A 12730-nucleotide genomic window follows, 5' to 3' on the forward strand; every position below is an offset into this window, starting at 1 on the left:
GAACAAGCCTAAAAGAATAACTCAATGCCGCACAATACTACTGGCTAGAGAACCAAACTTAACAACGTGGCGTTCAAGCAGGCACAACACGCTTCGATTTTACTCTTCAAAATCTTCCCTTAAATGCTGCCTTCTTTCTATATAATTTAAAAATCGTGCGAGCTACAAATGTACATTCTGGCAGGGAAATGAAAATGAAAAGAAATTAACATAAAATAACGGGTTAGAAACTTAAATGATATTTTAAAAGAAGAAAGAGATTTAAGTAATGGAAAATTAGCAATATGATTATAAGATTTCCGTTAAAATTTACATGCATGATAAAATAGCCAAGAACCGAATTAAAGGCTAAGTTACGGAGCCCACACAGACTGAATGGGTGCTAATTTTAATAAAATAATGTGAGTTTACGAAACAATGACGCCACAGAAAATTACATCATATTTGAAATCACGTACATTGTTTTCCTCGTTTTGCCTAAAAATTTAAAAATTCTGACAACACTGGCTGGAAGCGCTGGCATTTTTTTTTCTTTGGCGTTTTTTTTTTTTTTTTTTTTTTTTTTTTTTTTTTTTTTTGAAAATCATGCTATTGGAGAACGTTGACATATTTTGCATTAGGCAGTATCTTCATTAAACAGATAGGTTCTGAATTTTATTAGAAATCTTAAGCTTGGAAAGTCAAAATTATTGGGAAATACAAATATGTGACAAACATCTAATCGATTATGCAAGTTTATTGTAATACATCATACTAAAAGTTACTGTGACAAATCAGAATAATGGATTAACTTGCTAAGAAATATGTACAAGTGATATTCCCTATTATATGAATTGTTGCCTTTATTCCTCTCGGATTGTCGTTAATACGTATTTCCAAGAAATATGATATTGCGAGGAAATAGAAAGATCTTTCTTAGTCATCGTTGAGTATTTAATGTGTAGAAAATGGGACGCTTATGTTAAATTATCGCAAATAAAGCACGATTTACCCTTGAAACTAGAACCCAGATTGATCTAGAATTATCTTTCAAGAAACTATATGCTCATTATATGCCCAGCTATACGAAGGGAGATGCCCACACAGTAATCTTGAAGTTCCAATTACGCTGACCGATTGCGGAAACAACCTTTCTGTCCCCTTCGGACACAAACGTATCTTAACGTTTCTTCAAACGAAAGATGATGATGATACAAGAATTTCCTTCGCAATGATTAGATTTCAATCCCACTTTCTTTCTGATGCAAGTCAAGCTTCCGTTCTACTGAGATTGCCCCGGAAGTGTTTCATTTTGCAAAGCAAAGGAAATCGATTTATTTAATTACATCTGAAAAATAACTGCTCGGTTTTTATTCCAAACCTTTGAGTTTATTATTATTTTAGCTGACAGTTATTTTTTTAATTGTTGAGCGTCTTATTTCTCATTATCAAATGAATATTTTCCGATTAAGAAAAGGAATTTATTTTATAGAAATGAGCAGATAAACACGTACATGCTCTTTGTTTCATGCCATTAAAATTACTAGCAGAAACATAAGACACAGTGCCTACTCTCTGTTCTCCTAATAATTTATTCTAATACTGTAAATTTTTAAGAGTTACAAATTTTAGCATAAATTATTAGGAGTTACTAATATAGTTAGAGAAGTTCAGGACTTAGAAGAGAAGGGCTAGCTCATAGAGCTTTTCCCCCTGAAGCAGAAAGTGAGAAGTGATGACGTAGCCATGATGACACTGAGCGCGCCAATATAATTCACAGCTTGGAAATTAGCGTTTTTGAACCAGCGTTTAAAATGAGCTGTGTGTGAAAGATAGCTATAATTTGGAAGAGGCAATGTTACTGGTTTATGCATTTTAGACTGAACCATTAAAAAATTTAATAATGCTTACTCAATTTTAAAATAATAGATAAAATGTGCTACTCTTTTAACATAAAGTTCCGTGTTTTTTATTTTATTTTTATTTTTATTTGCAGGTTTTTTTATTTCATGCACGTTTATTTCTAATCATTTCTTTATTTGCATGCTAACTGAGAGAATTTTTATACTGCTTCTAAGATAACTGTAATAGCAGCTATTTAAATTTACTCAAAAAACAACTTTACATTGACATAGGTTTAAACATATATGACATATATGGCAACATTTCTGCTAACCTACGTTTGATTTTTTGCCTAATTGTAAATTTTACATTGTTATAATTCTCTTCCGCTTCAATATAATAGATATTTTTAAAATAATTTTGTAATTTATACTTATATCTATATTACAATTAAATAAATGTATATAAGATTGTTACCTTAATTTTGACGAAATAGCTTTATTCAGAGTACCTAAAACAGTTATTTAATTTTTCAAAAGTGTGAGTAAAGGAAGCAGGTCTTTTTATGCCAATTACTTTATTTGATGTTTTATACTATTATATTTTATCTCGAATGCTAATCTAGCACAAAATCTAATCAATAATTAGTTACAAAGGATACAATAAGAATAACTTTAACAAGTACTTAACAAAATTAGTTTGTTAAATACTTGTTATTATTGTTGGTACTATTTTGGTACTATTCATAATACCGAAGATATTATCGATTAACTCATAGAAGTCAGATGCTTTCTGATTTCCTGTGGGGTAGAGTATACCTTTTGCGGTACTTTTTGAAAATAATGCTTTCTCTGGAGCGACTTTTTGTCTCTCGCTTCCCTTGATCATTAAATAATTTGGTTTTAGTTTGTGACACAATTTGATTTCTTCTCAATCTCTATTTAAAACCTCTTTAATAATATCAAAATTTAAAACAGTTACATTTTCTAAAACAAATCCTCTATCTAAAACGCGGTTTCTCATTAATTTGAGGCAGAGCGCGAAATGAGACCTCTGATTAAAACAAACTGCACATTTTGAAAAGAACCAACTTAGTCCAGTTTAGAGTCATAGCAGAGTTTTCAATCTATATGCATTTCGTCGAAACTGAGAACGCATATTTTTTCTACAGAATACAAATATTCGCCTCTTTCCTTCTTTAGAGTAAGAACATTACTTTGAATTCTTGGACTACACTAAAATTTAGAAAACACTATAAAATAAAATAAACACCATTTCTTTAATTTGATAATACTAGGTAAAGATATTCCAATTTTTTTCTTAAATTTTTTCTTTCCAAAAATCATAGCTTTAAGATGACAGAGCTCTTATGACGATGCAACGTGAAATATTTTCACTAGTCCACCTGATTTTTTTCTTCTTATTCAGTAATGCATTAATCTGCGTCTTTATAAAAATAGGCTTTAGACATTTTCCAAATTCTCCGATTTGTACTCCCCCCCCCCCAAATTTCGCTATTTGAGATTTTAATTTCTGATACCAATTTCTGTCTAAATGTCGTCCACCTTCTTTGTCGCTGAACAAACATTCTAAAATTTTTCTTTTCTCTATTTTTCAATACTTTAATACAATTTAATACAATTTTCTAAGGATATTATTTTGTTCTTCAAATTATCAATGCATTCTTTTTTATCCTTAAACATTCAGGATGATCTACATTTTCATTTGTGAGTTTTATTTCAAAATCATTAAAATTTGATTTATTATTGTCATCATCAATTTCGATTTATTATTGTCATCATAATTTACTTTCGGCCCAGCATTCCATTTCAACAGTTTCTTTTTGTGGCTATCCAAACAAGCGATTTTTCATATCTTCATAAACACTGCATAGAAAATGTTCGCTGCAGATTTTTCCGCTCTTCACATTAATATAATCTTCTCTTTGACATTTGTGTATCCATTCTTTCGTCAAAAGCAAACTCTCATTTGGATCCTTTGGTCCCATGAAATAAAATATCTCATCCTTTCATACTTCTGTAAGTGCTACGGCACGTTACTGCAGCACAAAAAGCCATATTACGTAAACGATACTTTACAATATAGAATTTAAAATAAAAACTGACTAAAATTACATATATATAAATTATTTTAAATACATACATTATTAGAAAACAGATATATATATTATTAAAATTAATTTGGGATATGTAACCTCTAGAAAATCGTCTCGCAGCTCAATGAAACTACTGTTTTAAACGCGGGAAATCAGGACAGGTGGCATCACAGTGACGTCAGATTATTGCCTCTTACGTCCCCCCATTAGGCTCGCGTCGGCGAAGAGTCGAACAAAGAAATGAGCTAGCCCTTCTATTTATCCCTGGAGAAGTTGTTGCTCGCTGGCGGTATACTGACCGTGAGTTCTTTTATGCTGCTTTAGGCCTGAAATCGACAATAAATATTACTATTAGTACCATTGTTGTTATAACTGAAGATGGCTTCTTGATTCGCATATATTTTCATACTTCTTTTTTAACAACATAATGGTACTTTTTTAAATACACTGTCTGAAAAAAGGTTTAATTTTTAAAACTGAAAGTACCGAAGCCCTGATCATGAGAAATGGCAATAAATGTAATCAATAAAATGATAAATATTGTTAACGATAATATCGTTCGTTATATATAAGATTCTATCGTTAATAATGAGGAATAGAATACAAAAACACTGTATGTAAACAAATTAAAAATGAAAACGATAAATTATAAAATAAATGAAAACATATATGCTAAATATTTCGGAAAAAAAAAAAGAAAAAAGAGTAAAAATTAATGGAATATGAACAAATTACCCAGGACTAGTAAGAATAAAGACCTAGGATAAAAGGAAAATAAATAATTTGAACAGCATTTCTTTTAAGACTTTGAAGAATATTTTTTACTGAAACAGACTGCATTCAAATATTTTGTCTAAACTGTCTTCCGTCATGTCTATAAATGAAGAAATTTATCGTAAATACTTTTGCAACAGAAACATAAAATCGCATGCTGTAATTATTACATTATAAAAGTACAAACTCTCACTAGGCGTTAAACTTCGTGCCACTCTGAGCTATTTGCTACGCTTTGAGCAATAAAATTTGCTGCAAAAGTCTTTATTAGGTTTTAAATTCCTTAAGAATGTTTTAATGGATTCTTTTAATAATTTAATCTTGAGAATCAATAAAAAAGAAGGAAATATCGAAACTTATTCTATTATGAACTACTTTTCCCTTTCTCCCTATCTAAACTAAGCTATTTGCGTTAATTGCATAATTTTGAATTCTGAATGCACGCAGATAATATTAATATTGTAAGGCTAGTATAAGACATACGTATATAAAGTGTCTGAATACCCCTTAAAATACCCAAAATTCTTTCGAAAAACCAATTTAGCATCTGAATGAACTTTAAAGGTGAATTTGTTGCTATATATGATTCTAAACAGATTTTTAATAAAACAATTTTTGGAGAAATGCGTTTTGGGCCATAAAAGAAAAATATTCTCTGTTGGTAGTTTTCAAAAGTTGATGATTGAATTTGCCTTACGTGTTAGCAAGTTTTAAATTCCGAAATACGATTTTACAGATAAATTTTCAATTTAGAAATGTTTACTTTTATGATTACATGCACTATATCCGAAAGGTTTACGTTTTACATCATCAGCTGGAAGGAAAGGAAACTACGTTATCTGTAATCTTCTTTTCAGGAATTTCAGCCACATTTTTGCCTTTTATTCATATTCTTAACAGAATAATATTTACATTCTTTCATACAGTTTTATTAAAATACATAAGTTTATTGAGATTTCAGATTTATATACGGCATACATTTATACATTTATAAGCTTTCTGTTAAATATTTTACTTTTGCCGAGCCTCATATTTATATTGAACGATACTTGATCTATATTATTATAATAATCGTTAAATGTTCTGTTATTTAAGAGATTACTGGCTGAGTCTTGATGGATTTTTAAAACAATATTTAGAAATAGAAAGAAAGACAAGCAAAAATCTGGTGAGCAAACTGGCCATTTCCTTTTAAAATCACTTTTACAAGTATATTTAAGCTAAAAAGATACAAAGCCCCAGTTCCTTAAGATACAATTGTTAATACTTTTTATCCCGCAGTACTATCAAGTGAAAAGATTTTTTAGAAAGGAGGTGAAATTTTGTTATATGTATTCCTTAAAACTTGCTTTAATTATTCAAATTAATGACAGTTCTTTCTTTGATTTAATATGACAAAAAGCAGCTTAGAACATTATACTTTATCTCATGTACATTAAATAGCAGATTAATATTCTCCATGCCTCTACAATCTGCGCATGCACTTTTCAGTTCTTTTACAGATTTTCTCAGCAGACAGCTCTTAATACCTAGCTGTTTACCAGACGTTCTCATCTGCAGTTTTAAAATATTTTATACACCAGCCTAACATAACTATTTATTAGCGTACTCATTTTTTTACAATTAGCAAAACCTACGTAAATTTCCATCAGTTCGCAGAGTCTTTAGATTTATTTCGAAAGAGGAACCATGAAAAGTCAGCAATGCCCTCGCCAGAATTCGAACTCAGGACCACACAATTGCTGTCTGAACTTGCTTCCAATTACACCACGATAGAATACAGTAAGACAGAAGAAACTTTCTTACATTCTCCCTCCACAAGGGAAGAAGGTAGCAACAAAAAGAGGGGAGGGGACCTAGTCGCCAAATTCAAGTGGTGGTGAATTTTTGTACAATCATTGTATGTTTTCGGAACAGGAAATACGAAAGTTCAATAATACTCTCGGGGAAATTCGAGCTTCGGACCTCCCGATTTCTAGCTGCATGTGCTTCCAATTACACTAAGAAGGCACGTAGTAAGGAAGGAGAAAATTCCTTCAAGTTCAGGTCCAAAGCATGGGTGGTCACAGTAAATAAGATTGCCCACAGATCCTTAATCTGACTACAGAGATTACGAATATAATACTATAAACGGATATCCTACTTTTCGTGACTAGACAAAACTGTTTCTTTTCTTGACTTCTAACCTATCTCCTTCGGAAACAGCACCTACATTGTATAACTTCTGACATGTGGATGGATTCTTTTATTCTCTGAGCGCACAGCCCTGCTTCACCTCTCTCTCTTGAAATGTCAAATATACATAAATTATAATAAGAATACATTCGTATTTCCATAAACATTTTATAGATTACTGAAATTATTAAATGGATATAATAAATATGTGCTGGGCCCATGTTATTCGGACTTCATATGACATGTGCTAGACATAAAATTTCTGTCAAAAACCCGAAATATCGGAGCCGAGGTCAGATTGTTTCCACTGAATTTAAATCCTAAGCTTTAACCGAGATGAAAAACAGTAATTTACTCTTGGAAATACTACTGCAAGGAGAATTGCAAAGTTTGGGTTAATGAACCTATTACCTTATTATTTGAACTATACTATAACTTCTACATTTGCTACTCTCTCACCAGGATGTAAATGAGATACGTACTATAAGAACAGAGTTCTTGAAAGCTAAGGACAGAGCTTTGGTAGTGACTCTGACAACAACGCTGTTCCCTCACCCAAATCTGCAACTCTTGAGAATTATTTTGTGCGGCATTAGCCTTTTTCTAGCTTAGCGGGGTTAGAGCGGTTAGTTAGAGCTTTTGAGCTAGGTTAGAGCAGTTAGTTAGAGCTTACTAGCGGTTAGTTAGAGCTGGGTCAACGCTTGTTAGGCTTTGCACTTGTACATCTGCAAGCATTGAATTACTACTGAATTTTAACTCATGTTTTATCTTATCTGTATCCCACAAGCTGCGGAGATCAAACTGGGCTTTTGTTAAGTTCAAAGTTTTAAGAAGAAAGGTTTGTTTAACACATTAAGCTCCATTTGTAGCAAGATACACGCAAATGGTACATAAAACTTTAGTGAACAAACATAATTATTTGTCTACATGGATTTTATGTATCCAAATGAATGCAAACTAATTATGGTCTAAAAATAAATATAAATATAAAATTAAGTTTTACAAACATATTACATAAGATTAGAGAACATTTATGGTATGTTAATACAAAAACAGCAGACAAAATTTACTTTTTAAAAAAAATATGGGGCACTCAGTGTGTTGAACCTTTTTTTGGTATTTGTAGCTGTTTAGGGAACAAGTAGTTCATTAAATAAGTGATAGGAACTGTACAAGGTAATACCGAATGAAACGATTTTAACAGAATTCTACCCATGTTTAGAAACATGCATATGCTTATAAAGGTGAACTGGATATCCTAGTAAAGAAACACTCTCAAAATTATATTTTACTGTATTTTTTTTTTTTTTTTTTTAAGGTTTAATAAAATATAATTATTTATGCTCCAAAACGCAAAACAAAATCACCAATTTTTCTTAACTGTCATTCTTTACTGTAATTTCTATTCCGATAGGTCACACTATTTGTGCTATAAATTCTGCGTGACTTGATCCGCCTTTTTGTGCGAAGCAGATTATAATCTCCCTTCTTTTGCGAAGGATGGAAAATTCGCCTACATAATAAATGTATAAACCGTGACGTAATTTTCTAATCCTGTAAACGGAGAAGAAAAGGCAGATAAACTAGGACATTCTTTTTCGTATTTGTATTATTAGGTTAGGAGCTAGTACAACCTAAAATATTTTTTTTTATTATTTATTTATCCATTTCATTTACGCATTAATACAGGTATTATGACAGAATCGAAACAAGTTTGTTAAATCATTCCGTAATATACACGCCTACAGTTATTTGCATTCATAATTGCTTTTGGATGACTAAGCGTCTAATGAGGCACAGATGCCTGAGTATTCTGCTTTTCATGATTTGTTTTTTTGTTCTCTGGTGAAAACTGAACACAGTTATTTAGTGTTTTTGTGCTTCGAACAAATTTCGGGTTTTTTCTCATGATCCAAAAAGGGATTTTTCACTTGACTGCTTTACATTTTGTATGATACTGCTAACACTCAATACAAATTTGTGCAGCAGAGCCATGTGGATAACACCGATGACTACTAGTAGTTTAATCCGTAGTTGATTCGCTACGAACGGGCTAACTGCACAGTATTTTACACAATATTGTAACCAGTTTATGAACCAGATTTTCTTAGAACCTTCATGAAAGCATGCCAATAACATCAGTTAGCCTTCTCATGCTTCTCTACAATCCGTTAACCAACTAATCAGAAAACTTCTAATTTTAAGACTGTTTTAAATAATTTCCTTGGCTGTCCTTTGGCTTTTAAAAAATAAGTTTACAAGTAAGAATGCATTGTATATTAAAAAAGTGTAGACGGCTTCAAAATGAATATTAAATAACAGAAAGACCTCATTCCTTCCATGGTCTAAATTACTCCGCTTTCATTTACTATTTGAAACATAAAAATGCCAAATTTTGGAGAAACTTCTTATTGAAGAAATGTCAGCACCAAATCACATACCATATCAAATATATTTGGCATATTGAAATGATTCTCAATTTAAATGATAATCAGTGGCGGTAACCTACTATAAACAATGCAGAAGACACTGTTATTAAAAATTAATTCACTCTAAAGATATAATTTTTCTATGATTAAATTAAAAATTCACTACCGATAACATGCTTCCCCTTTTAAGGAAACCTAATTCTACTTCTATGTTAAAGATGTCACAGATGACATCTAGTTATCGAGCAGTCGTTAATAAAGGTAAATAAACAGACAGCAAGAATGAGATAACAGAGTTCTAAATGTACAACAGAACGAAATAATAGGCCGCCTAAATCCAGAGGGAAAAATGGCTTTTTCCAAATGAATTGACATCTGTAGAAATAGAACTAATTAGTCGGGAAAATAACGAGCTTTACTCTTCTCAAGAATTTCACAAACTTGTCAGGGATACGCGAGTTAAAGATATGAAGAATTGCAGACGCATTAGTATAAAAATTTATTGTTTTACGCTGTTAAAAGTACAGAGTAATTATTGTTAAACAAATAAATTTAATAAATTAAAAACCTGTATTAACTACCGAAAAGTTCAGAGCATATATATATATATGCTCTGAATGAATATATATATATATATATATATATATATATCATTTATGATAAAATATAATTAACATGTTCATTCGCAAGTTTTTTTTTTTATCTAAACTGAAGTTGTCCGATATTTTACGAACACTGGAATGAAGTTCTTGAGGAATCTTACAACTGCACCATTACTGTGAGAAAATTTCATGGTTCATTACTAGGAGGATAAAATGAAATTGACTGCAGTCACAGTTTTAAACAATGAAGTAATTTTTCTTGAAAAATCATTTATTAAATTAGCTATGAATAATAATGTAATTAAATTTGCCAGCGTTTACTATTTTGTTAAATCTGTTTTTATAATCACTGTTTTGAGTTAGTTTTTCAACCCATTTTGTTTAATTTGTTTCTGTTCTATTATTTCTGCCTTTCATTTCAAGTTGTCCAGAAAATGAAAAATGACTATAGGATATTTAAAAATTTGTATTTCCGGGGACTGCGTGCCTGAACTGTCCTTCACGTTTGTGACTAAACAGCTTGGCTTACATCTATGCAACTGGTGTTAAGTTAAAAGAAAAGTTTTATTGATCTTCTTTCAGTTAGTTTGTATAAAAGTGATCCAGATTTTGCTTTTCCTTTTAGTTTGCTCCCGCAAATAGCGGTGGATATATAGTTTTATAATTTTTTAGTTTATAACTTATAAAATAGCAATGTTAAGTAAACACTTTCTGTTATTGTAAAATTTTGAGTACTTAATTTATCTGATTTTAGCTCAAACTCAGAAGCTCGGGAAATCCGAAAATTCCCATAGAAGCTTTTGGGGTCTACATTTGAGAGTAGCAAGATCGAGTTATATTAAGAGAAAAAAGCGGAAAATCTGCTAGTTTATTTAGATCGCGTGATAAAATACTACGTCGTTTAATAATGATTTGGATTGAGACGAATAAAGAAACAGAACATACGGTAATTGTCGGAATACATACATGAATATTACAGGTAATTACCATCCAAGTGGATGCAGCATTTAAATTTCCCAGGAAGTTTTCGGATGACTGTATGACTGCAGTAAAGCAGATTTAAGTTTGAGGAATACTGTGGACCCACTCATGGACAGCCTACTGCAGTTCCTTGTTGCTGGCTAATTGTCCACTAAGTTAGATTCTTTTTCAGCCTACAGAATCGTGCCTAGTTCAATGTAGCAACTCCTAGTACTCTATCACGTGTTATTGTTCCTGCAGTTCAGTTAGCCTGTTGTATACTCACTGAGTATAAATATTAAGCATTTTCAAATCTTCAGTCTTTCAATCTTTCAAATCTTCAATCTTTCAATCTTTCAAATCTTCAATCTTTCAAGTTATTCGTGTATAAAGTTTCTTTGTCAATGCCCATTTCATGTTGTACCTCATTGAAATCTTAATTCTTCGATTTTTCACTATTAAACTGGGCACCTTCAGCTACTGCACACCTCACTTCTGATCTACCACTGCTCATTTCTTTCATTTTCTATGTCTTTCTAAGTTCCTAATCGCGTTAAATACAAAATTTCACGCAGGAGCTTGCTGACTACATAGAGCCACTAGTTGCTTGTGAATTTGTATTGCTTAAGTTTCCTCTTTCTAAAGAAAACATGCAGTTCACTTTTGATCATGTGTTTCACCTTCCGCTGCACCACGCATGCATTTATCTACGATCTACTTCACCACATTGCTATGATTCACTACAGCTCTCGTACTGAGATTAGGTGAGCCATTTTAGTTCAGCAGAATGTGAACTCACGTCACCATCTGAAACAAACATCACCACCATTTTCAACTGTTTGTTATACAGAAGCAGAACAGAAGTCAAACATCATTAGAGAACGTACAATCCTCAGGGTAACGAATTTTGTTATAAAATGCTCGTAATTATTAAAAAAGATATATGCCATACATTTGTGAGTTATTTCTAGACATTTGAATGAAATGATATTGAATATACTCTAAAGAATGCTCAGAAGACACGAATAATCTTAAAGAATAAAGTTTTGAATACATTACTCATCTCAAAAGCTCACATTTAAAAATATGAAATTATCTTCGCTACAAAAGGTCTGCCAATAATGCTTTACTTTAAGATTTAGATTTGATTCTTTACAGCCTACCAGTCTAAAGCCGCGGAACACTCATAGTTAGTCTTTGTTTCTGTTCTTGACAAATGGGACTGCTACATGAGGTTTTCAGAGTTTTCTGCATGTGTAACGAGATTAGGAGTCAGTTCCTATTAAAAAAATCCTGATTCATCCTTTTATACTTAAAAGTACCTCTCCTTTGCCAGACATCCATAATTAAATCTTGTTCTTGGAGAACGGAAAGCCTGCACGGAGCTTTCATAGTTTCATGAGTAACGTAAAAACAAAACAGTTTTCCTTACAGTCCTCCACGAAAGCGTCTGTTTTAAGTTTGGATTGCTTTCTGGCAGGCTTAATCACATTCTTTTAATTAACCAACATATTATGTGGGTGCAGGGAAATGCAGAAATACTTTCATGAAGGATTATCTGAGAAGTATTTCATACTAGCATCATATGAATATCAAACATAAACGTATATTCTGTAAATATAGCGTAGTCTGTAAACATAGCCGTATTCTGTGTAAATATAGCGCGATTATTCCACACTGCTTAATAATTTATCAATTTAGTATTTTTTTGGAATTTTCTTTCTGTTGATGAACGAATAATTATGCACCACTACGTATAAGAACAGGGAATACGTATATATTAGCTATGGCCCCAGACGGTTTGAAAATCCTTTGGTGCGATTAACTTAAAATTGAAATGAAGCTTGATATTA

General features: G+C 31.6%; 1 protein-coding gene across 1 annotated transcript in view; it reads right to left on the reverse strand.

Moving 5' to 3' along the window:
- Positions 1-12730, reverse strand: part of LOC118192490 (putative monocarboxylate transporter 5) — a 210639-nt gene that overhangs the window by 51051 nt on the left and 146858 nt on the right. The window lies entirely within an intron of this gene.

This window comes from Stegodyphus dumicola, chromosome X1, assembly GCF_044657685.1.
Source record: "Stegodyphus dumicola isolate Sdum_Otavi_A_Nest chromosome X1, ASM4465768v1".
NCBI classification, from domain to species: Eukaryota; Metazoa; Arthropoda; class Arachnida; order Araneae; family Eresidae; genus Stegodyphus; species Stegodyphus dumicola.